The sequence below is a fragment of the Piliocolobus tephrosceles genome, chromosome 20 (assembly GCF_002776525.5).
Source record: "Piliocolobus tephrosceles isolate RC106 chromosome 20, ASM277652v3, whole genome shotgun sequence".
NCBI classification, from domain to species: domain Eukaryota; kingdom Metazoa; phylum Chordata; class Mammalia; order Primates; family Cercopithecidae; genus Piliocolobus; species Piliocolobus tephrosceles.
Window position 1 is genome coordinate 17,372,938 of NC_045453.1, and position 26,932 is coordinate 17,399,869.

Genomic DNA, 26,932 nt, shown 5'->3' on the forward strand with positions numbered 1-26,932 from the left:
TTATTTATTTATTTATTTATTTATTTATTTATTTATTTATTTATTTATTTATTTGAGATGGAGCTTCACTCTTGTTGCCCAGGCTGAAGTGCATTGGCACGATCTTGGCTCACTGCAACCTCTGCCTCCCAGGTTCAAGCTATTCTCCTGCCTCAGCCTTCTGAGTAGCTAGAATTACACACCCCACCACACCCGGCTAATTTTTGTATTTTTTTAGTAGAGATGGGGTTTCACCATGTTGACCTGGCTGGTCTCAAGCTCCTGACCCCAGATGATCCACCTGCCTTGGCCTCCCAAAGTGCTGGGATTACAAGTGTGAGCCACTGTGCCCTGCCCAGTTTTTCCAGTATTTAAGCAACCACCCTATGCTATAACAAATTTCTCGGTCAAGGATTCATTTATGTTCAAGCATGCTAGTTATAAAATAATACAGTATATTGACCCATTTATAAAATTATACAATATATTGATTCATTTTAGAACTTCCTTTAAAGGCTTTCTTGGGTGACTACCAATTAACCAAAATTAATTACGTTATCCCAATGACCAAATTAATATCCTGGTGGTCAAATTGAACTGGATACATGAGTTATGTGAAAAACCTTCCAGGGATTTTCACATGTACTGATGTTTTTGTTTTGTTTTTTTGTTTTTGTTTGAGACGGAGTCCTGCTCTGTTGCCCAGGTTGGAGTGCAGTGGCATGATGTCGGCTCACTGCAACCTCTACCTCCTGGGTTCAAAGATTCTCCTGCCTCACCCTCCCGAGTAGCTGAGATTACAGGTGCCCACCACCATACCCAGCAAATTTTTTTTTGTATTTTTAGTAGAGATGGGATTTCACCATGTTGGCCAGGCTGGTCTTGAACTCCTGACCTCAGGTGATCCACCTGCCTCGGCCTCCTCAAGTACTGAGATTACAGGCATGAGCCACTGTGCCTGGTGGTACTGATGTTTTTGATTCTCTGGTTATACTGAGGTAGAGTAACTGATTCTAACCAGCACTGGAACCGTTAAAGGAATGTAGGGCCTCATCAGTATGAGTTAGTTGGAGAGGGGAAGGAAGTTAGGACTGGGCAGGAATGAGTGGGTGGGGAAACTGACTCAGCCCTTTGGTTAGCTTCTAGGCATGGGAATTCAGTGGAGGGAGCCAGACCTCCTATGCATGTGATGGTAGCAAGAGTAGCCCTAATTTTGTTCCTCCCTTTTCTAATCAGGATGGGCTTAGGACATGGGCAATGGGATATTTAGTGACATCAGCAATGAAGGACTAGAAAATACAGACTTTGATTTATTTTTTAAGTGATTCTTCATGGGCTGTGTGCTTTTAAGACTGGACTGTGGGTTTTGTTTTGTTTTGTTTTTGAGACTGGGTCTCATTCTGTCACCCAGGCTGGAGTTGCTGTGGTGCAATCATAGTTCATTGCCACCTCGAACTCTGGAACTCAAGTGATCTTCTCACCTCAGCCTCTTGAGTAGCTGGACTACAGGTGTTTGCCACCACATCCAGCTAATTTTTAAATTTTTTTTTTTTTTTTTTTTTTTTTTTTTGAGACGGAGTCTTGCTCTGTCGCCCGGGCTGGAGTGCAGTGGCCGGATCTCAGCTCACTGCAAGCTCCGCCTCCCGGGTTCACGCCATTCTCCTGCCTCAGCCTCCGGAGTAGCTGGGACTACAGGCGCCCGCCACCTCGCCCGGCTAGTTTTTTGTATTTTTAATAGAGACGGGGTTTCACCGTGTTAGCCAGGATGGTCTTGATCTCCTGACCTTGTGATCCACCCGTCTCGGCCTCCCAAAGTGCTGGGATTACAGGCTTGAGCCACCGCGCCCGGCATAATTTTTAAATTTTTTGTGGATACAGGCTCTCTGTATGTTGACCTGGCTGGTAGACTGTGTTTTTATTTGAATATTTGTACCAAAACTTAACTTTCTGCTGCTTATTGATTATATTTTACTACCTACGAAAATAAATATGTATTTTTTAATTGGCTTACATAAAACGTAATACCTGTTTTCTTGTGGTTTTTAAGTAAAATTTGAAGCATTAGATTTTTAAGTGTAGGTTCTTTTACTTTTTTTGTTTTTTTTGAGATGGAGTTTCGCTCTTATTGCTCATTGCTGGAGTGCAATGGCACAATCACGGCTCACTGCAACCTCTGCCTCCCAGGTTCAAGTGATTCTCCTGCCTCAGCCTCCCGAGTAGCTGGGACTACAGGGGTGTGCCACCACTCCCGGATAATTTTTGTATTTTTAGTGGAGACAGAGTTTCACCATGTTGGTCAGGCTGGTCTCGAACTCCTGACCTCAAATGATCCGCCCACCTCGGCCTCCCAGAGTGCTGGGATTATAGGCATAAGCCACCACACCCGGCCAAGTATAGCTTATTTTCTTATTTGTAATTTGTTAAAGCCAAAGACACTATGATAGAAAGCAACTGAAAATGAAAATGATATTTCCAGGGAGGCTAATAACTTACAGAGCTTTCCTGTGGCCTCAGGGTCATTGTTCTCTGTTAGCCAATCCTTAGAAATTGCTAGAACTCATAGGAATGCAGAGTTGTATAATGAGAATAACAAAAACTTGGATTTCAGGCAGATCAGGGTAACCTTGGGCAAGGTCTCTAAGTCTAGGTTCCCTTATCTGTAAAATGTCTCATGAGGTCATGTGAGAGTTAACCATTATAAAGCTTGGCCACTAGAAGGGGCTTAATTAATGTGAGTTATCTTCCTTTCTCCCAGTCCTGATTTTGCAAACCTACCTACTCCATGTTTCTGCTAATCACCAGAATGAAACTTAAAAAAAAAAAAAAAAGCTGATGGTTTAATCTTGATTTTCAGTGTCAGTTAAGCATAACATAATTCTATTGTTTTCTTATGTGCATATAAGGCTTAACTTTCATTGGTTTTTGATGATCTCTGCATGTTTTTTTTTTTTTTTTTTGAGACGGAGTCTTGCTCTGTCGCCCGAGCTGGAGTGCAGTGGCCAGATCTCAGCTCACTGCAAGCTCCGCCTCCCGGGTTTACGCCATTCTCCTGCCTCAGCCTCCGGAGTAGCTGGGACTACAGGCGCCCGCCACCTCGCCCGGCTAGTTTTTTGTATTTTTAGTAGAGACGGGGTTTCACCGTGTTAGCCAGGATGGTCTCGATCTCCTGACCTCGTGATCCGCCCGTCTCGGCCTCCCAAAGTGCTGGGATTACAGGCTTGAGCCACCGCGCCCGGCCTCTGCATGTTATTTATGGCACATATTAAATGTAGTGGCCATATTTTTAAAAAATTTATTTTATAATTTTTTTTTTCAAGACAGAGTCTAGCTCTGTCGCCCAGGCTGGATGGAGTGCAGTGGCGCAAACTTGGCTCACTGCAGCCTCTGCCTTCTGGGTTCAGGCAATTCTCCTGCCTCAGCCTCCCGAGTATCTGGGACTACAGGCATGTGCCACCACACCAAGCTAATTTTGGTATTTTTAGTAGAGACAGGGTTTCACCATGTTGGCCAGACTGGTCTCGAACTCCTGACCTCAAGTGATCAGCCTACCTCAGCCTCCCAAGGTGCTGGGATTACAGGTATGAGCCACTGTGCCTGGCAGTTGTATTTTATAAACCAAAAAATTGAGACTTGTGGTGTGACAAGTATAGTATACTTAAGAGGGTTAGGAGAACAGAATGTTTTGAAGAAGTGCACCCTCAGAGATAGGGTCGCTGTGCTTTTATGTATTCATACGGAAGCAGTACAAAGTTGTGGTTAGGAATGAGGCCCTGGAGTCCTTTGGACATGAACTCACATCTTGGCCCAGGCACTTTCTACTTACTGCACAATATACTTAACCTTGCTAAACTTCAGAGCTTCCTCACTTGTAAAGGGGGTATTATGAGAGTTCCTTGTTTCTTGTGAGGATTGCATGGAATAAAGGGCTGACAGTCTTCCGCAGATAGAAAGAACTTAACATGTAAATGTCAGCTGTTACATTTGTTACTATAAAGCCTTTGACATATGAACACTTATACAGTAACCTTTTTTTTTTTTTTTTTGCAAAAACCTGTTCAAAAAGCACTTCTAAAATAACTCAGTATTTGCAAACTTACTGTATAGTAAGTTCTTTATCAGGCCTCGTATGGAAAGGGCACAGAAATATTTTGAAGACTCCATGCCCTGCCTTGCATGCCCGCTGGGAAGACCTGACTTATTTTGGCCTTCCCAAAATATTTGCATAACTCTCAGTACCTACTCCATTGCTTCTGAGATAACCTCTGCAACATGTGTATGTTTTGGCTGATACAGTTATACTTGTCCTGGACAGACTTCAAGGGTAACTTAATCTACTGTCACAGGCTTCTTTCCCGAAGATTTCCTTGGGTGTGCCCTCCCTGGAATATTGGCCTCTTCCTCAGGCAAGCAACAAAATAGCTGCAATAGGCCTAGACCCCAGATTTATGTATGGCACCCACCTAAGGAATAGAAAGATTGTCTTGGCCAGGCGTGGTAGCTTACACCTGTAAAGCACCTGTAATCCCAGCACTGTGGGAAGCCGCGGCGGGTGGATCACCTGACCAGCCTGGCCCACATGGTGAAACCCCATCTCTACTAAAAATACAAAATACTAGCTGGGCATGATTGTAGATGCCTGTAGTCCCAGATACTTGGGAGGCCCAGGCAGGAGAATCGCTTGAACCTGGGAGGTGGAGGTCGCACCAAGCTGAGGTCACACTACTGCACTCCAACCTGGGCAACAAGAGCAAAACTCCATCTCAAAAAAAAAAAAGAAAAAGAAAAATTGTTCCTTAGAGTGAGAATTTTTCTCAGAAGCCGCCAGAGAACTAACCCTAGAATCTCATTGGCCTGGACTGGGTCATGTGCTTATTCCTGAGCCAGTTCCTGTCAGTAAGGCAATGTGATGCCCTGATGGGCTTAGGCCTGGTTCTTGAACAAGCCGTTTACAAGAGGGATGAAATTATCTCTAGAGCAATCAGAAACAGAATTGTGTTTCTGTTAGGAAAGTTTTTTTTCTATGGGTAGGGGAATGGACGCTAAGTAGATTGGTCAAAGAGGAATTGCGTTGGCTGCTGATAATAGCAGGTTTAAAGAAATACTTTTCTCTCAAAAAATATTAAGTCCAAAGTAGATAGTCTATTCCTGGCATGGTAGTTCCACAGTGCCATCAGGCAGCCTAGATCTTTCTCTTTCTGTTTCACCATGCTTATCACACAGCTTGCAGTCACCTTGTGGCTGCACGTGTTGCTCTGGCTCTCTAGCCAAACGGTCTTTGAGGCAGGAAGAAGTAGAAAAGGGGAGGGCAGAGGACACCCTTTAAAAGTACCGTAAGTCCCAACCACCATGTTCAGTTTACATCTCATTGTCCATTCTTACTTGTGAAGAAGGCTGGTAAATGCAGTTTCTTAGCCGTACACATTGCCATTCCCAGCAACAGAAGGATTCTGTAACTGTGGAAGAATGAAAAATAGATACAAGCCTGGAATTGGGCAGTGCCCACCACAGGAGGCAGCCAACAATGTTAGCTATCCCCTCTATTTGGAGGAAATTGCAGTTTTTACATTGACTTTCCTTTTTCTTTCTTTCTTCCTTTTTTTTTTTTTTTGAGATGGAATTTTGCTCTATGGCCTGAGCTGGAATGCAGTGGCGCAATCTCTGTTCACTGCAACCTCCGCCTCCTGGGTTCAAGCAATTCCCCTGTCTCAGCTGCTGGAGTAGCTAGGATTACAGATGTGCCCCACCATGCCCAGCTAATTTTTGTGTTTTTAGTAGAGACAGGATTTCACCGTGTTGGCCAGGCTAGTCTCGAACTCCTGACCTCGGGTGATCCACCCACCTCGGCCTCCCAAAGTGCTGGGATTACAGGTGTGAGCCACCACACCTGTAGTGCCCAGCCTGCATTATAAATGTTTGCTCATAATGTGTTGATAACAGTGACAGTCAATAAGAGTCTACTGGGTTTGTTTCCTAGCCTGTTTAGTTTTATTATTGTGATTACAAAATAATTAAATATTATGTTAACCAATGAAATATAAAGGGAAAAAGGAAAAGAGATACTGCTTTTATGAAAAATAAGTTGAATGTGTTTACCTGATACAGGTAAATGGCTAAGAAAAAATATTCTTTTCAAATTAGAGGTGGAACAGACCTCTGAAAAGATTGAAGAAAAAAATTTATAAAAATATGGAGATTCTGATAGGTGAGGTTCTATAATCCTAACACTAGGAGGCTGAGGGAGGAAGATTACTTGAGGCCAGGAGTTTGAGACCAATCTGGGCAACAGTGAGACCCCATCTCTACAAAAAGTAAAATTAGCCAGATGTGGTGGCATGTCCCTGTAGTCCTAGCTACTTGGGAGGCTGAAGTGGGAGGATCACTTAAGCCCATGAGTTTGAAGTTACAGTGAACTATGATCGCGCCACTTACTCCAGCCTGGGAGATGGAGTAAGACCCTGTCTCCAAAACATATATACATATATGTTTCTGCCTTCAGAATACTTCACAAGTATCGTTCCAGTAAAAACTGAAAATCATAGATATACATCATGAGTGTAGTTCGTGCAGAAACTTTAATTGCTTGAACTTACTCTCAAGAAAAGGCCTTCACTGGGCGCAGTGGCTCACATCTATAATCCCAGCACTTTGGGAGGCTGAGGCAGGTGGATTACTTGAGTCCAGGAGTTTGAGACACAAGCCTGGGAAATCTGGCAAAATCCTGTGTTTACAAAAAATACAAAAATTAGCAGATTGTGGTGGTGCGTGCCTGTACTCCCAGCTACTTGGAGGCTGAGGTGGGAGAATCACCTGAGCCCAGGGAGGTTGAGGCTGCAGTGAGGCATAATCATGCCACTGCAGTCCAGCACAGGTGACAGAGAGAGACCCTGTCTCAGAGAAGAGAAGAGGAGAGGGGAGGGGAGAGGGGAGAGGAGAGGCTTTCATCCCTTAGCAAGTATTTGGAAAATAAACATACATTTTTAATGATTCCTCTCTTTAACTGTATTTTTAAAAAACGAGTTATACCATTATTAGTCCTGATCCCATCAGGGAGAGAGCTTCTACTTTGTTTCTTCAGTTGTTATGTATGGATTACTGTGTATCAATTGAAATGAATATCACCAGGCCTTATTCTTGGTGGTTATAAATGGTGCCCTGGTGAGCTTCTTTCCCGAGACACCTTTCTAGTATGTTTTTTGTTTTTTCAAAAAAAATTTTTTTTTTTTTTGAGACAGAGTCTTACTTTGTTGCCTGCGCTGGAGTGCAGTGGTATAGTCTTGACTCCCCGTAGCCTCTGCCTTCCCGGTTCAAGTGATTCTCCTGCCTCAGCCTCCCGAGTAGCTGGGACTACAGGCATGCACCACCACACCTGGCTAATTTTTGTATTTTTAGTAGAAACAGGGTTTCACCATGTTGGCCAGGTTGGTCTCGAACTCCTGACCTCAGGTGGTCCACCCATCTCGGCATCCCAAAGTGCTGGGATTACAGGCATGAGCCACTGTACCCAGGCCCCTCACGGATTTTAAATAATGTTGAATATACCAAAAAGTTTGGACTGTCTCGGGGGTTCAATGTAATGGAATTTGTCCTGATGTTATTTCTTTTTCCAAATCACATAGCACTTCAAACTTTTCTTTTTATAACATTTCTCATAAATAGTCCTCCTCCATAATTACCTTTGTGTTTATTTTGTGTCTGCTACTAACCTCTTAGCTTGTTGAGGACAGGAATCCTTCCTTGGACCTCTGTACATCCTAACATACAATGGGTGCTCAATTTATGTTCATGAAATAAGAGAATGAATCAATGTCACTGTCTTCTATTATTGCATAGCCATCTTCAGTAACACTTCCTTTGAATTAATTGTCAGTGGAGCTAGTCTTGTAGCCTTTTCAATAGCTTACATTCCATGTTAGAGCAAAACATGTTAAATGTTTATAAGGTAATTTCAAATATAGGCAAAAGTAGAATAATATTTAAAAAAAACCTCTATTATCCATAATCAAGCTTCAACAATTACCAGCATTTTAGAACAAATTTTGATTTAGAATAAGGGTAGAGAGAATATGATGACATTGGGATGCTGATTTTGATTTTGTGGGGAGAGAAGCAGGCCATGTGTGGTGAGCAGGGTAGAGAAAGAGGAGGCTGGTGGTCCAAATACAAACCTGCCTCATAGGGTTGTCTTGAGGATCACATGAGTTGACACAGGGAAGTGTGAAGAACAATGCCCCACACACGGTGAGTACAGCCTAAGTGCTGCCACTGCCATTACTATCACTCCCGCGTAGCTCATGGGAGCGGAGTGTGGCAGCTGTGGCACTTACTAACTTGGTGACTTTGGACACCGACCTTTGTAAGCTGCAGTGTCTTCAGTAGAAAAATGGGAAAAGTAATAGCATCTTAAACATAGCATTGGTGGGGCGCGGTCGCTCATGCCTGTAATCCCAGCAGTTTGGGAAGCCAAGGTGGGCGGATCACTTGAATTCAGGCATTTGAGACCAGCCTAACAAACATGGTGAAACCCTGTTCTCCATTAAAAATAGGCTGGGCATGGTGGCTCATGACTTCTAATTCCAGCACTTTGGGAGGCTGAGTCGGGTGGCTTACTGGAGATCAGGAGTTCGAGACCAGCCTGGCCAACATGGTGAAACCTCTCTACTAAAAATACAAAACTTAGCCGGGTGTGGTGGTGTGCACCTGTAACCCCAGCTACTTGGGATGCTGGGGCAGGAGAATTACTTGTACTCGGGAGGCGGAGGTTGCAGTGAGCTGAGATCGCACAACTGCACTCCAGCCTGGATGATAGAGCAAGACTGTCCAGGGCCAGGGTGGGCGGATCACAAGGTCAGGAGATCGAGACCATCCTGGCTAACACGGTGAAACCCTGTCTCGACTAAAAATACAAAAAATTAGCCAGGCGTGATGGTGGGTGCCTGTAGTCCCAGCTTCGTGGGAGGCTGAGGCAGGAGAATGGTGTGGACCCAGGAGGCAGAGCTTGCACTGAGCCAAGATTGCGCCACTGCACTCCAGCCTGGGCGACAGAGCGAGACTCTGTCTCTAAAAAAAAAAAAAAAAAAAAAAAGGTAGCACCTTATCTCACACAGGCAGTGGAATAATATATGTAAATATGTTCTGGATTAATTAACATTAATCACAATTTTCCAGAGTGGTGTTCTAGTGTGGAGGGAGGGACCATGGTTCTGGAGGCTTTTTCAGGAGTCAAGCCAATTCCTTCTGTGTATTCTCATTCTGAGACTTCATAATATTCGTGGCAGAGTCATTTGTCAGCCTAGCAAATAAACATTACAGCACAATAAGCTTTGTTTCCATTTGCAAAATGTTTTTTAAATAATGAAAATAATTTTACTTTTTATAGCTTGTCCATATATGCACTGAAAATGAAATACTTATCAACCAAGTTGATAAAGGGATAAAAATAGTTTTCCTAAGGAAAACTATTTGCTGGGGATTTGTGTTGGAAAAGTTTTGTAGCAGTCTGTTTCCCCGTCTTTGAAATATAAACAGTATCTTTATTTGTCTAGATTTTGCTTATAACAATTTGCTCAACTCCTAATTAAAGATAGCTCTGTCATCCACAGGTACTTAGCTACTTTCTGAAAGCCAGAATTTCTCTAGAAAATCAGTTTTAAGACTTTAAAACACTTTGCCTTCTCCTTAGTACTATAAAGAATTCTAATTATGTAGAACATTCATCCAACCCACCCCCCCCCCACTACACACACACACATATCTGTCTGAGATAAGAATTAGATACTGTGGGAATAGAAATGAAATATCCCTGATGGTTTTAATCATTTTCTGCACTGTTTGTTTGGACAAGACAATCAGCTGTCACATCCCCTGGGTATAAGAGTTACATAAACCCAGGTCAGAAAGTCAATGCTGTAGACTTAAATTCTCAGGAAGTTTTAAAACTTTTAAAACTACCAACTGCCTTTTCGATTTGACTTTTTAAAAGTTTGATTTTTGCTTTTTCAGATACTAAACTTTTGGCATTCTTAGTATTTGTGATTTATAGCATCTTGTACTTTTGCAGACTTACTTATGCAAACAAACTAAACCCCCACTCTATGCCCAAATAACAAAAAACGTGTACGAGATAACAGTTTTATCTCAAAATGAGCAATATCCTGAAGCTGTCATTTGGTCCCAGTGACATATGAACTGTTCATTTTTTTCCCCATATACTGTTCTGTGTAAATGTTTTATTACACAGTCTTTTTTTCTGGATTATTTTTCTGGAGATTTTGGTATACTTTGTTGATATTTCTTTTCAAAAGCTCCCGCACAAATCATCTCCAGTAGTCATCCAGCCAGTGTTGTACTAGAAGATGTGTTACTTCTAATTTAAACTTCCATTTAAGGCTTGACGCTATAGCTCACACCTATAATCGCAGCACTTTGGGAGGCCAAGGTAGGAAGATCACTTGAGCCCAGGAGTTCAAGACCAGCCCGGGCAACAAAGTAAGACCCCGTCTCTATTAAAAATAGAAAAAAATAGCTGACATGGTATCACATGCTTGTAGTCTCAGCTACTTGGGAGGCTGAGGTGGGAAGACTGCTTGAGCCCAGGAGGTAGAAGCTGTAGTGAACTGTGTTTGCCCCACTGCACCCCAGCCTGGGTAACAGTGTGAGACCTTTTCTCAAAAGAAAACAAACTTCCATTTGAGAAAGTAACAGAAAAAGTTTTGGATTTTTGTGATTATGGGAATTATTTACTTTTCTTTGATAATATTATATCTCTTTCAGTGAAAAGGGAGTTAGGAAGAGGTCTAAATATACTCTCTGATCTTCCTTGTTAATCGTTTAGAAATGGAATTTGGAACTAATTTTAACTTCTGAAGGAACTGGGGGAATTTTATCTAGTACCTGAGGTATACCTTAGTTTTTTATATATTGAATCTTCAGGACCAGTTTTATTCTTTCATTTAAATATGTAGTAAGCATCCAATAGGTGCTTACCATTGTGCTGTGTGTTTATGTATATTCACTCATTTAATTCTCACACAAGCATTGTTAGGTACATAAAAGGGGACTTCAAAAAAATTCATGGAAAAATTGAATTAAAAGATAAAAATGAAAAAGATAAGCTTTATTTCTCAATATAAGCTCCATCAAGTTCAACGCAATTTTGTAGTGATGATACCGGCCATTTAGCCTGTCCCTAAAGAACTGAGGGTTCTGGAAATTTAGCCATATTAATGCAGTCTTTTTTACATTATTAACTGAAAAAAAAAAATGGGTTCCCTGTAAAGATTTCTTAAGATCTGGCAAAAAGAAGTCAGAAAGAGCCAAATCAGAACTGTAAGGTGGATGTGTAATGATTTCTGTACACAATGATTTCCCGTTGAAATCTCGCAAAAATTGCCCTTGTTTGATAAGAGGAATGAGCAGGAGGAGTGTTGTCATGGTGGACAAGGACTCTGGTGAAGCTTTCCCAGGCGTTTTTCTGCTAAAGCTTTGGCCACTGTGCCTAGCCACAACTTTCATTTTTTTTTAAAGTCATCTAATCCTTACAACTGCTCCATGAGATAGGTACTATTATTATCCTTATGTTACAGATGGAGGAACTGAGGCAGAGAGAGGGAAAGTAACCTGCCTAAGGTGCCAGAGCTCTAGAGTCAGTGGTCTTAACCTCTATTATGACCTCTCACTTAATGAGGGCCAGATGGATTCCCCTCCAGCTTTTTATTATGAAAAATTTCATATGCGGAAAAAAATTAACAAGAGTACCATGAGCACCTGTACCAAAAACCTAGCCAAAACAGTTGTTAACATTTTGCTGCATATAGTTTAGCTGCATGTGTGTGTGTATTTCCATTTTTTGCTGAACTATTTGAAAATATATCATGGACATGAGAATTCACTCCTTAAATACAAAACAAAGCATCATTTTCCTTTTACTTGGTAAATGCATTCTTGGAAAATACATTGCCTCTGAAATCACGCAAAAGTACTTTGTTACAGACAAAAAGGAGTAGAGTTCTAGGTTCAGATAACTATAAAGAGCTTTACATGAATATCTTGGTATTTGAAAGTCAAGCAGAGTAAAGGGACAATTTTTGTTTCTATAAGACAGCCCCACAATTAGCTGGATGTTTAACATCTTGGTCTCTACCTACTAAATGCCCCTTTGAGTGAGGAGACAATCAACTGTTATATCAACCAAAAAACGCCTCCCATCCCCTCTGTTTCCGGAAAGTCCTCTAGCCAACTATGTCTGTTGAGTGTCATTGACTTGACTGATCCTTTGCTGAAGGAGCTATAGGTTAAATTAAAATAAAATGTGCTGTCACAGAACCCTTATCATCATGATGCAGAGTTGTGGTAATAAAGGTGGTAGAACTTACCTGTAATGCTCCTTTAGTTCTACAACCGCATATGTTCTAGATTTGTAAACAAACATTCATTTATTCTGTTATATTCTACCACCACCACTTTGTTCCACAAAAGGTTATACAGCAGATTTTTATTTATTTAACCATTAAGAGTGTCTCCCCATGTATTTGAATCGTCTAGGAAATATTCGTAATTGCTACGCTTTTCTATATAGAAAGGGACTTGAAGCAGACTCAGGGCCAACACAATGTAGAATCTGTTTCTTCTAGCTTTATTTCTTCCTGTGCTGCTAGAGGTACCAAACGGTTTGTCTCAGCTGTTACTACCCCCCACATACTCCATTGATCTCTTTACTTTTCTCTGTTGCCTGTCAGTCTGTTTGTCAGACTTACCTCAAATGCCATGTTGTTCATGCATATTTCTCAAAGCCGTCCATCAAGATAGAATCTAAATCATCACAGCACATTCTGTCTTGTGACACTAACCACAGACTGCCTGTGTTACGTTCGATTGTGTGTTTCCCTTTTCTTCCACATTTGTTTCAGTAGTAATTTCATGGGCAACCTCTATGTGGCGGGCCTTATTTGGGATCTTGGAAATAGAGAAATGAAGCTCTCCTTGATAGTCTCATTTACTTCGTATTTTACTTTCTTGATAATTGGAGTGGCCTTTTCTAGCCTTGTATCCCCTGCAGTACCTGATGCATTGCCTTACTCAGGGTGATTCATACGTATTTCTGAATTCAGTTTGGAAAGAAAGGAAACAAGCAGGCACTTCCGAATCAAATCTGGTGCTGCCGCTATGCAGCTCTATATAAATCTAACCCAACTCCTGTGCTCCAGGTTCCTTATCTATAAGACATGGATAACAACAACCATCTTACAGGATTGTTGTAAAGTTTAAAGATGAATTGTATGAAGCCTACCTAGCAGAGTTATTGGCACGTAGTAGGTGCTCATGAAGTGGTTGTTATTGTAAGGGTGGCTCAGTCATTCCTTTAGGTCACTTGAGTGAGCTGTGGAAGCATTTAGGATCTTAATTGTCTTTAGGGAAGTGCTTACTTAGTTTGGGGGCTTCTCCAAGAAGCAGGCTCTGGGGAAGGTCTGGCTCATTGCTGATTAACTGTTCCCTTTTTAGAATCAATGATCTGAGTCTGTGTTTTGGAACCACTTATATAATGTATACCACCTGTTATTTGTGTATTTTTAGAAGTGGGAGTCGGGTAATCCTAGTCCTGTCAGTAAAAGAGCAAACTGTTTACCAGAAGCAGAGCTTTTTTCTTAACACTGACTCACACTGACTCATCTTTCTCATTTTTCTTCCCACCGCCTCATAACAACCTTGCAAGAGAGAGAATTTTTAGGGAATCAGTTGACTTACTTTTTTTTGATTTTCCAAAGCTGAAAGCTTGAAGGTGTCACGTCATTAATTCCATCTCAGGAAAGGCTAAAGTTTATGCTGCCTTGGCGTGCCAATGTGACCAACGCCATGTAGCGAATATCTCACATAAATCCTTGTCTAGACAAACCACTTCTGTTGGTTGAGAGGTTAGACAAGTGCCTGAAGTGTACATGTTAAGAGTAAACACATTTTGCTCTTTGAAAATTGTTGCCTTAAGTTGAACCTGGAAAATTTCCTGAGATAGGAATGTTCTGAGATAGGAAACCCAAGCAGAATTAGAGTCAGAGCTGTGATATCTTCACAGATGGATTTCAGATGACAGAGAGTCCCGACAGCACATTAGATCAGCAAAATGGTGAAGTGAAGGTTTATAGATCAGAATGCCTGACATCTTTATGCCTTAATTTGACATTCATTAAATGAATATTTACTGATCATCTGTGATATACCTGCTGCTAGGGTTATGACAGTGACTAATAAAAACATAGTGTCTGCTGTCTTGGACCTTATACTCTAATGCTCGTTTATAGTAAATGCTAAGGGAGCATAGAGATGCCTTGGCCTGCATACGTGAGCGTGTTCTTGTGCACACAGGTGAAGGGAGGAAGGAAGGCTCCTTGGAGGAAAAGGCACCCAAGCTGAGCCTGGTGGGGTGAGTAGGCATTAACTAGGAGAAAGGGGTTAGTTAAGGAAGTATGGGATTGGCTGAAGAGTTGCTGAAATGAGCTGTGAGTCTCAGGGTGGAGAGAAGAACTTGCCCTTGGGAGAAGCTGAAAAAAGTGACCAAAGGACAGTGACCAAAGGACCAAAAAAAAAAATTTTTTTTTTTTTTTGAGACAGAATCTTGCTCTGTCACCCAGGCTGGAGTGCTGTGATACGATCTCAATCTCAGTTCACTGCAACTTCTGCCTCGCGGGCTCAAGCAATTCTTATGCCTCAGCCTCCCCAGTACCTGGGATTACAGGCACACACCACCACGCCTGACTAATTTTTTTTGTATTTTTAGTGGAGACGGGGTTTCACCATGTTGGTCAGGCTGGGCTCAAACTCCTGGCCTCAAGTGATCCACCCACCTCAGCCTCCCAAAATGCTAGGATTATAGGTGTGAGCCACTGCGCATGGCCTAAAAATTTTTTTAATCCAAAAAAATTTTACATATGGTGAAATGCTCATGACATATGCATACACCTATGTAACCAACACCCCATTTTGAGTAGGGACTTTTAACTTCATATTCAGAGCAAGGGGAAGGATGGGTTTTTGAGCAGGGCCCAGACTTGATGCTAATTGCTAGCTGAGAACTGAGACAAGGGTGAGGGGGTAGCAAGTACTAGTGGGGACAGGGCTGGAATAGGCAGTAATTTGCTGGTGGGCAGGAGCTTCCAGCTTGGGGGAAAAAAACAGATTCTTGGTTTTCCTAACTTGTTTTTAGCAGAGGACAAACCTCTAAGTGCTTTGTAAGATCCCAAGTGTCTATGCAGAAGACAACACTGTGTTTTTTCAAAGATTTTCTGGAAAGACTTTGAGGCTGCCTGCAGTTTGAAGAAAGTCTTCTGAAAAGGGCAGGGAGCATGGGGGCAGCCACAGAGAACGGATTTTCCCCAACTCAATTGATAAGATACAGGCAAATCATCACCTTATTGATTGATTTTTGTTCTACAGTAACGTGACATTTTTTCTTTTCTGAGAGTAGGGTATTAAAAATTGTTATGGTTTTGGGTTTTACGGATTTATTGAAGCTTAATATCATTTAAGTGTCCTATTTTAATATCTGTATTTTTGACAGACTGCCAGAAATCATTTAACATGTTACTGTGCTATTTTTTTGATGTTGTCATTTTTATTTTTGTTTATGTTGTTATTCTTAAAGAAAAAAGAAAAGATACTATCAATAGAATTATCCTCAGTATTAGAAATTAAGAAATGTTTTAATTTCTTTTTTTTTTTTGAGACGGAGTCTCGCTCTGTCGCCCAGGCTGGAGTGCAGTGGCCGGATCTCAGCTCACTGCAAACTCCGCCTCCTGGGTTCACGCCATTCTTCTGCCTCAGCCTCCCGAGTAGCTGGGACTACAGGCGCCCGCCATCTCACCCGGCTAGGTTTTTTTGTATTTTTTAGTAGAGACGGGGTTTCACCGTGTTAGCCAGGATGGTCTCGATCTCCTGACCTCATGATCCACCCGTCTCGGCCTCCCAAAGTGCTGGGATTACAGGCTTGAGCCACCGGGCCCGGCCGAAATGTTTTAATTTCAGTTGAAAACAAACAAGTAAACAAACATGAAAATGTATTGAGCGATCCGTGTATTCTCTACCTTCCTTTTATTCCTTTTACAGAAACTATAAGGAATAGTGCTTAACAGTTTACTGTCAAAACACTGAAATCTATTTACAGGAAGTTCATTTCTGACCAGAATTGTTTGTTTGTCTCTCCAAAGCTTGCCAGACTCTATAGGTTTTATGTAAGTTTATAAATATTCTTGTACACATTGGCTTTAAACTAAATCCTTCTAAGTATCCAGACTACCATGTATCTTTCTGCGTCTAAATTCAGAGATACCATCATGTTGATTTTAGATAAGTTACAGAGTGTTTAGGCCCACATGATTTAAGCTCACCCACAGTTCTTTGTTGATACTTGAGGATTTCATCTGAAAAGCATCCTATTCATACTCTGAAAATATTTCTTTCATCTTAGTACTCCCACTCATTTTGTGTGTGTATATGTGTATAGATTATTTTATTGTTCCATGTATATATATTTTGTGTGTGTGTGTCTGCTTGCTAGGGAACCTCATGTTTTTTAGTAAGAAAATACTTGTGTGATAAGGTCATAAAACCTAAGAGTTGGGAGGAATATTAGAGACCTCATTTATTTATTTTACTTTATTTTATTTTGAGACGGAGTCTTGCTCTGTCACTCAGACTGGAGTGCAATGGCACGATCTCAGCTCACTGCAACCTCCGCCTCCCAGGTTCAAGCGATTCTCCTGCCTCAGCCTCCTTAGTAGCTGGGACTACAGGTGTGTGCCACCACGCCAGGGTAATTTTTGTATTTTTTGTAGAGATGGGGTTTCACCATGTTAGCCAGGATGGTCTCGATCTCCTGACCTCATGATTCACCTGCCTTGGCCTCCCAAAGTGCTGGGATTACAGGCATGAGCCACCACACCCAGCCTAGAGACCTAATTTAAAGTTTATTGCTGCTTTATTACTATGAACAACTAAATCATTTAACTTAAAATCTTTTTATTTTCTGTTCTCATTTAGCTGAATCTCTGAGCTTAAAAAAGTGTGTTTGGCTTATATATCACATTATCCCACATATGTTAGAACCAAAACTTAATTATTAGCCATAATAGTGTCTTTTGGCTAATATTAGTAGTAAGGTTTTTGTTTGTTTGTTTGTTTGTTTTTGAGATGGGGTCTGGTTCTGTCACCTAGGCTGGAGTGCAGTGGTGCGATCTCGGCTCACTGCAACCTGTGCCTCCTGGGTTCAAGCGATTCTCCAGTCTCAGCCTTCCGAGTAGCTGGGATTACAGGTGCACGCCACCATGCCCAGCTAATTTTTGTATTGTTGGTAGAGACGGGGTTTCACCATATTGGCCACACTGGTCTTGAACTCCTGACCTCAGGTGATCTGCCCCCCCCTTGGCTTCCCAAAGTGCTGGGATTGCAGGCATGAGCCACCACGCCCAGCAAATAGTAGTAAGTTAATGAAGATCTGTACTAAATTTGGATTCCAATATGGCAGAGTAGAGAGTTGATAGGTATTTGTTGGCTTTATTAGTTTTCTCAAATTGGTATGTAAAAATCATACCAGATATATAGGTTTAAGTCTCCTTCATATGATTTTTTTTCTTTTAAGCCTTTGGAATGTGCCATGCTTTTCAAAAGGGCCCACTCATTATTTTTATGATAGTAGAATAAAAGTCTCCAGTTTGTCAAGCTCATTATTCAAGCCTTCCAGGATTGCTTGCAGTTTCAAAATAAACTGCTGGGGGTTTTTTGCATCTTGCAATATGAGTACTTCATTAAAATTAAAAGGGGGCCATGAATCTGTCTACTCTGTTAAGGTCATATATAAATAAATGATTTTACTGGGATTTTCGGTGTATTTAGAGTAATCTATACTTAATGAGAGGGACTTTTCATTTCTTTGTACTATTTTTTAGCCTTTCCTGAACAGTAAATGTTTAAAAAAAACTATACCCTTATTCCTTGGTCTCTAAGAATTGAGTTAGGCTGGGCGCGGTAGCTCACCCCTGTAATCCCAGCACTTCGGGAGGCCAAGGAAGGTGGATCACTTGACAAGGTCAGGAGTTGGAGACCAGCCTGGCCAACATGGTGAAACCTTGTGTTCACTAAAAATACGAAAATTAACTGGCGTGGTGGCGAGCGCCCGTCGTCCCAGCTACTCGGGTGGCTGCCGCAGGAGAATCGCGTGAACCTGGGAGGCAGAGGTTGCGGTGAGGCGAGATCGCGCCACTGCACTCCAGCTGGGTGACAGAGCGAGACTCGTCAAAAAAAAGGTGGCTCACACCTGTGATCCTAGCACTTTGGGAGGCCAAGGCAGGTAGCCGGGCATGGTGACGGGCGCCTGTAGTCCCTGCTGCTCCGGAGGCTGAGGCAGGAGAATGGCGTGAACCCGGGAGGCGGAGCTTGCAGTGAGTGGAGATAACGCCACTGCGTACCAGCCTGGGCAACAGAGCGAGACTCCGTCTCAAAAAAAAAAAAAAAAAAGAAAAGAAAAAAAGAAAAAAATCTATGGTGGAGTATGTGGTACAAAGATGAGACTTGGTGCCCTTTTGGATTCTTAAGGCTTTTCCATGTCTGGGAACTCAGGAGGCAGCCTTTACGCAGAGGGACTAGGAACCTCACTATTTCTCCAAAGTTGACTAGCTTTCTATAAGATTACCCCTATAAAATCACTAGTCATTAGGAATAACACTTTCTGTCTTTAAATGACTATTTTTTTTTTTTTTTTTTTTTTTTTTCCGAGCGGGAGTCTCGCTCTGTCGCCCAGGCTGGAGTGCAGTGGCCGGATCTCAGCTCACTGCAAGCTCCGCCTCCCGGGTTCACGCCATTCTCCTGCCTCAGCCTCCCGAGTAGCTGGGACTACAGGCGCCCGCCACCTCACCTGGCTAGTTTTTTGTATTTTTTAGTAGAGACGGGGTTTCACCGTGTTAGCCAGGATGGTCTCGATCTCCTGACCTCGTGATCCACCCGTCTCGGCCTCCCAAAGTGCTGGGATTACAGGCTTGAGCCACCGCGCCCGGCCTATGACTATAATATTTTTAAAAAGGACAATGAATATATACTCTATGCCATCCCTTTCCATACTGTATATGTGTTACTGAAAGTTAGGCTATTTAGATATACTTGAGTCCTATTCTAATACACGGAGAGGTTAGTTTTTAAATTGTCCTCATCATTGTGGTAGTAATAGTAATATTAGTAGTACTAGTAGTTAACATTTATTGGAGACTTCATATGTTTTATATACATAGCTTTCTTTAACCCTTATAATAATCCTATGAGTTAGGCATTTTATTCTCTCCATTTTATGGGTAGGAGAACTGAGACTTGGTAAGTGGGCTTTATGATTGATCGATTGGTTGATTTTGGTAAACTTCAGATATCTTTTGTCCTGTGCTTGACACTCTAAAATAGTAAGTATTTGGGTAACAAATAATTGTAAGAGATAGAAAATCATCTTATCTTTTGGACTATTCCCTTCTATTCCATTCCTACTGCCAGCACTCCAGTCTAACCTCACATTTCTTCCTCCCTCCCTCCCTCCCTCCCTTCCTTCCTTCTTTCCTTCCTTCCTTTTTCTTTCTTTCCTTCTTTCTCCTTCCTTCCTTCCCTCTTTTCTCTTCTCTTTTCCTTTCCTTCCTTCCTTCTTTCTTTCCTTCCTTCCTTCCTTCCTTCCTTCCTTCCTTCCTTCCTTCCTTCCTCTTTCTTTCTCCTTTTCTGTCTCTTCTCTTTCTTCCCCTCTTTCCTTCCCTTCCTTCCTTCCTTTCTTTTCATTTTCTTTCTTTCTTTGTTACAGGGTCTTGTTCTGTTGCCCAGGCTGGAGTGCAGCTCACTGCAGCCTCCACCTCCAGGGCTCAAGTGATCCTCTCAGTCTCCCAAGTAGTTGGGACTATAAATACGCGCCACTGTGCCCAGCTAATAAAGCTCTTTTGTGCTGAAGTTATGCCTAAACTCTTCTTTGCACATGTCATTCCTTATCACTTATCACCTAAAGAATGACAGGGGGCTTTGGCTTTGAATGGCCCTCAGTATGTATAAGCACCTAAAAATTTCAGTTTATCTCAGCTTCAAAGCAGTCCATCTCATCTGCCTGTTTTTCTTCTTAAAATAAACTTTTAAAAAATAAAAGTTTTTAAAAGGTACAGAATATTTAAGTAAGATTTCTTCTCCCCTTTCCCTCAAATCTCCATTCTCATTTCATAGAAGTAAACCATTCTTAACAATTTCCTGGATAATTCTTCCAGAAATTATGCATGTCCAAACAAATATAAAATCTATTGGTTACTTAAAAATTCTATAAATGAGATCATATTATACAAAATATTCTACTACTACTGTTCACATAGATACATTTTATTCTTTTGAATGACTTCATGGTTGTATCACTTACAAACCTTTTGGCTTTGAGTAACAGAAGCAGGGAATGTACTGAAGGAGTGTCAGACAAGGCTTCCAAATTGTCAGAACCAAGGCAGGCCAGGGAATCATCATCCTGTTTTAGCTGAAGCACCCAGGCCAGTTTGTTGCCATCACTGGCCTTGGACACTGTCAGGAATGAATTCCAACTGTTCCTTTGTCATAGTGTTACTTCTTAAGGTTCAGAGTCCCAGTGAAACTATGCACAATGGGGAAGTACCCCAAATAGAAAGAAGTGACTGAATGTTGGAAAACTTAAAAAATGATACATTTCCATTACATTGGTATTCTATTGTATGAACATGTGATAATTTATGTATTAATAACTAGCCACTTCTTGGTGAATGTTCAGGTTGTCATACAGTTTTTACTAGCAAAAACCACTGCTGCAAAGAAAATTATTTATGTATGTCTTTGTGCATTTTTGTAAGTATATCTGTGAGATTAATTTCAAGAAGACTGCGCTGGATCAGAGAGTATGTATATTTAACATTTTGATGTAGCGCTGGGCGTGGTGGCTCATGCCTGTAATTCCAAAACTGAGAGGCTGAGATGGGCAGATTGCTTGAGCTCACAAGTTCAATATCAGCCGGGGCAACATTTTTTTCGTGGGCAAAACCCCAAGAAGAAAATATGAAAACAAATACAAAATAAATAAAAAGAAAAAAGAAAATTAGCTGGGTGTGGTATTGCACTCCTGTAGTTCTAGCTACTCAGGAGGCTGAGATAGGAGGATGCTTTGAGCTGGGGAGGCAGAGGTTGCAGAGATCATGCCACTGCACAGGAGCCTAGGAGATAGAGCCAGAGCTTGTCTCTAAATAAATAAGTAAGTAAATAAATAAATAAATACAATTGTGATGTATATTGTAATTCATCCTTAGAAGTTTTCACTGGTTTACACTCCCATCTACAAAGTGAACTGGCTTTTAACTTACAAGATACAAAGTTATTTATGGCTATGTATTCAGCAAAAGCCACAAAGTGTCACACCAGGTGAAAAAGGAAATCCAAGTTACTGAAGTTTAGAGTTTCAATATTTATCAGGTAAGCATAGCCACCAAAGCCATTTTTGTTCTGAAAGCATTTGCTGATCCCGAGAAAGCATTTTTTAAGGTTAAACTGTATCGTTGGTGGCTTCACATATGAGGACAGAATTCTTAGCTTGTTGTCAGTCAAGGACGGGGAATCAGATAAACCACTTTTCTAGTTTGAATGGAACCCCTAAGGGCATAAGAGAGAACTCTAACTAAGCCAACCCTCACATAGCCTTGCCACCCAGCTTCTAGGTCTAGGGAACGTAGACCGAGATCTTTCATCATTATGGTTCTCAAGTAATAGTGCTATCAGGCAGCTGGCAGAAGCAAGTGAAAATTTTCTCTCGAGGAAGATGTTATCATCCCGAACATCAAAATAGTCCTCTAAATAACTTTTTATATAATGACTAGCACATAGGATTAAAACCAGATTCACAAGGAAATAAGATACCACGAAAAGAATTAGCAAAAGACATATACAACAGAACTATCAAAGCCATGAGATATTGGAATTTCAGATGCAGCATGTAAAACACTATTTACTATTCAAAAAGAAATAGAAGCCAAGATAATAACGTCACAATAGGCCAGGCGCGGTGGCTCACACCTGTAATCCCAGCACTTTGGGAGGCCGAGGCAGGCAGATCACCAGGTCAGGAGTTCAAGACCAGCCTGACCAACATAGTGAAACCCCATCTCTACTAAAAATACAAAAAATTAGTTGGGTGTGGTGGCGGGCGCCTGTAATCTCAGCTACTCGGGAGGCTGAGGCAGGAGAATCGCTTGAACCCGGGAGGCGGAGCTTGCAGTGAGCCGAGATCGTGCCAGTGCACTCCAGCCTGGGTGACAGAGCGAGACTCTGTCTCAAAAAACAAAAAAAGTCAGTAAGCAGACATTGTCGAAAGTGACAGCAGGCCAGGCATGGTGGCTCACACCTGTAATCCCAGCACTTTGGGAGTCTGAGGCAGGTGGATCATGAGGTCAGGAGATCGAGACCATCCTGGCTAACACAGTGAAACCCCATCTCTACTAAAAATTCAAAAAAATTAGCCAGGCATGGTGGCGGGTGCCTGTAGTCCCAGCTACTTAGGAGGCTGAGGCAGGAGAATGGCATGAACCTGGGAGGCGCAGCTTGCAGTGAGCCAAGATTGCGCCACTGCACTCCAGCTTGGGTGACAGAGCGAGACTCTGTCTCAAAAAAAAAAAAAAAAAGTGACAACAGGTTTGAAAAAACCCAAATAAGGCTGGGCGCGGTGGCTCAAGCCTGTAATCCCAGCACTTTGGAAGGCCGAGACGGGCGGATCACGAGGTCAGGAGATCGAGACCATCCTGGCTAACACGGTGAAACCCCGTCTCTACTAAAAATACAAAAAACTAGCTGGGCGAAGTGGCGGGCGCCTGTAGTCCCAGCTACTCGGGAGGCTGAGGCAGGAGAATGGCATAAACCCAGGAGGCGGAGCTGTGGAGTTTGCAGTGAGCTGAGATCCGGCCACTACACTCCAGCCTGGGTGACAGAGTGAGACTCCGTCTCAAAAAAAAAAAAAAAAAAACACAAATAGACATTCTAGAACCAAAACATATGATAATCAAAAACAAGAATGCAGTGGATGAATTTAAAGCAGATTACCTAGCAAGAGAGAAATAGTGAACTAGAAGATAGAAGAAAATTCTCCAGAATAAACCATCAAGATATTTTAAAAATGTAAAATAGAGAAAAGATGGTTAGAGAATTAAAAGGACCCAGTGACAAGTTCTAATATACATTTTTTAAAGTTTTTTTTTTTTTCAAGTTTTTTCTTGCTACATTGCCCAGGCTGGAGTGCAGTGGCTATTCCCAGGTGAGATAATGGCACACTGTGGCCTCAAACTCCTGGCCTCAAGTGATCCTCCCACCTCAGGTATGTAGGTGGGACTGCACCCAGCTTTAATACACATTTAATTGGAATTTCAAAACGAGTGGAACAAGAATGGTGCAGAAGCAGTATTTGAGGAGATAATTGCTGATCATTTTCTAGAACTGCAGAAAGATGAATTTGCAGATTCAAAAGTATATGGCCTTGAAGAAAAGCTAAAAACTGAGCAAGCATCCATCTTGTAAGTCAGACCACATTTTGTAAGTCAGAGAAAATACAGCAAAATAATTCTAAAGATAAAGAGAAGCTAGGCATGGTGGTGCATGCCTATAGTCCAAGCTGCTTGGAAGGCTGCAGTGGGAAGATTGCTTGAGTTGGAGGCCAGCCTGGGCAACATAGTGAGACCCTTCCTACCCTGTCTCTAAAACAAATAAAATAAAAGGAAAGAAAGAATGAAAAGAGTAGAAGTTAATAAAGTATAAAGCAAATGTATAGTAGGGAAAATCAATGAAGCCAAAGTGTGTTTCTTAGAAAAGATTAATAAAAATGATAATACTCTGATTAGGTTGATCAAGAAAAGGAAGACAGGAATAAAGAAAGGAACACAAATAACCAAAATCAAGAATTAAAAAGAGGGGGCTGGGCACAGTCTTTAATCCCAGTACTTTGGGGAGCTGAGGCGGGCAAATCACTTGAGCTCTGGAGTTTGAGACCAACCTGGGCAACATGGCCAAATGCCATCTCTACAAAAATTAGCCAGGTGTGGTGGTGTGCGCCTGTAGTCCCAGCCACTCAGGATGCTGAGGTAGGAGGATGGCTTGAGCCCTGGAGCGGGGTGGCTGCAGTGAGCCTAGATCATGCCACTGTACTTCAGCCTAGGGGACACAGTGAGACCCTGTCTCAAAAAAAAAAAAAAAAAAAAAGTGCTTAAAAAAAAAAAAGAGCGAAAAAAGGAGATTGTATACTCATTAACAAAATAATGATACTATAAATTTTTTTTTTTTTGAGATGGAGTCTCGCTCTGTTCTATTGCCCAGGCTGGAGTGCAGTGGCACGATCTCAGCTCACTGCGATCTCTGCCTCCCAGGTTCAAGCGATCCTCCTACCTCAGCCCCCCTAGTAGCTGGGATTACAAGCACGCACCACCATGCCCAGCTAATTTTTTGTATTTTTAGTAGAGAGGAGGTTTCACCATGTTGGCCAGGCTGGTCTTGAACTCCTGACCTCAGGTGATCCACGTGCCTTGGTCCCCCAAAGTGCTGGGATTACAGGTGTGAGCCTCCGTGCCTGGTCACTATGAATAATTTTAAACCAAAATTTTGAAAATTTAGGTGAATGGATAAATGTATTAGTAATATAACTATTAGTAAAAACGGAGGCCAGGCACGGTGGTTCACACCTGTAATCCCAGCACTTTGGGAGGCCGAGGCGGGTAGATCACGAGATCAGGAGATCGAGACCATCCTGGCTAACACGGTGAAACCCTGTCTCTACTAAAGATACAAAAAATTACCTGGGCGTGGTGGTGGGTGCCTGTAGTCCCAGCTGCTCCAGAGGCTGAGGCAGGAGAATGGGGTGAACCTGGGAGGCGGGGCTTGCCGCGAGCCGAGATGGTGCCACTACACTCCAATCTGGGTGACAGAGCGAGACTCCATTTCAAAAAAAAAAAAAAAATGGAGCCATCTGAGTGTGGTGGCTCACGCCTGTAATCCCAGCACTTTGGGAGGCCAAGGCGGGAGGATCACCTGAGGTCAAAAGTTTGAGACCAGTTTGGCCAACATGGCGAAACCCCGTCTCTACTAAAAATACAAAAATTAGCTAGGCATGGTGGCCCATGCCTATAGTCTCAGCTGCTGGGGAGACTGAAGCAGGAGAATTGCTTGAACCCGGGAGGCGGAGGTTGCAGTGAGTGGAGATTGTACCATTGCACTCCAGTCTGTTTGAAAGAGTGAGACTCCATTTCAAAAAACAAAAACAAAAAACAAAAAAAACCAAAAAACAAAATGGAATCAGCAGTTAAACTCTGCCCTTAAAGAAAACTAGCCCATCACTAGGAGTATACCAAGTACTTAAGAGAAAGAGTTAATATTACACAAATGCTTCCTAAGAATAGAAAGAGAGCAAAACAAAAAACCTGACAGTGACATTATGAGAAAGGAAAAATCACAAGCCCTTTCACTCAGGAAATTTTCTACATTTTACTATGAAAAATTCCCAACTATATATTAGCAAAGCACAATCCAGTATTTTACTTATTATTGTAATATAACAAACTACCAAAGTTTTGTGGCTTAGAACAACTTCCAGAGATTCTGTGGGTCGGAAGTTTGGACTGGGCACAAGAAGCATGGCTTGTTTCTGTTTCTGTCTAGGCACCCAGCTGGGAAGACTCAGAGGAGGGCTTGAAATCAAGCCCTTGACTTGTTGATCTTTGTCGTGTCAATTTCTTCTTTTTCTTTTTTCTTTCTTTCTTTCTTTCTTTCTTTCTTTCTTTTTTTTTTTGAGACAGGATCTTGCTCTGTTGCCCAGGCTGGAGTACAGTGGCATAATCATAGCTCATTGTAGCCTCAGCCTCCTGGACTCAAGCAATCCTCCTACCTCAGCCTCCTGAGTGGCTGTGACTACAGGCACATGACACTACACCTCACTAATTTTTGTATTTTTTTGTAGAGACGAGGTCTTACTGTGTTGCCCAGGCTGCTCTAAAACTCCTGGGCTCACGTAATACTTCCACTTCAGCCTCCCAAAGTGCTGGGATTACAGGCATGAGCCACTGACCTGGCCGTCTGTCTTACCAGTTTCGAAAATCTCTTTGTGGGTTAAGGAAATAAGCTATTTGTATTGATAGGAAATATGATTTCTTCTAGTTTGACATTTGATTTTTATTTTGCTCATCATGCTTTTTGCCATGCAGAATAGTTTTATACATAGTCACATTTATTAATATTTCCTTTAATGACTTCTGGATTTTATATCATAGTATTTGGAAATACCTTCTCCATTGTGAGGTCATAAAATGTGCCATATGTTTTTCCAGTGCTTATATGGTTTCGTATTTTTGCATTTAGATTTGTGGATCCACCAGGAGCTATTTTTGGGGTGAGGTATAAGACTACTTATTAACCTCACTTTTCTCAGTCAGATGGAGAGATCAGTTTTGACTGTGGAGAAGGGGGCTCTGGTAAAGTATCTTGATCATCTTTTAGGGGGATCATGGGATTGTGAGGAATTACTCTCTTTTCACCCAAAGGAATTGGAATGAGCATCTGAAGTCAAAGCTGCCTTTCCCCTACAGCAGGTGGGAAAAATGGTTTTAAACTGAATCCTTTTTCACTACTCCTTCTCATTTCCTGAGACTTTCCGCTACTGTGGTATCACTGGCCTCATGACTTTATGATTTTGATCTCATTTTTGTTGTATTTTAAAGTGTTTTTTTTTCTGATGTCATGGAAGGACACAGCTTCATTTTATGTATAAGCGCTCTCTAAATTGTGATATAGTGTGAGTTATTGTGAATTCTAGCTATTATTATTATTATTATTAGAGATGGGGTCTTGCTATGTTTTCCACAGCCAGAACCAGAGCTCCTGGGCTCAAGCCTCCTGCCTCAGCCTCTTGAGTAGCTGGGACTACACA

General features: G+C 41.9%; 1 protein-coding gene across 6 annotated transcripts in view; it reads left to right on the forward strand.

Annotated features, from left to right (window-relative positions):
• The window catches only part of PKIG (cAMP-dependent protein kinase inhibitor gamma), a 103,705-nt gene that overhangs the window by 21,751 nt on the left and 55,022 nt on the right, over positions 1–26,932 (forward strand). The window lies entirely within an intron of this gene.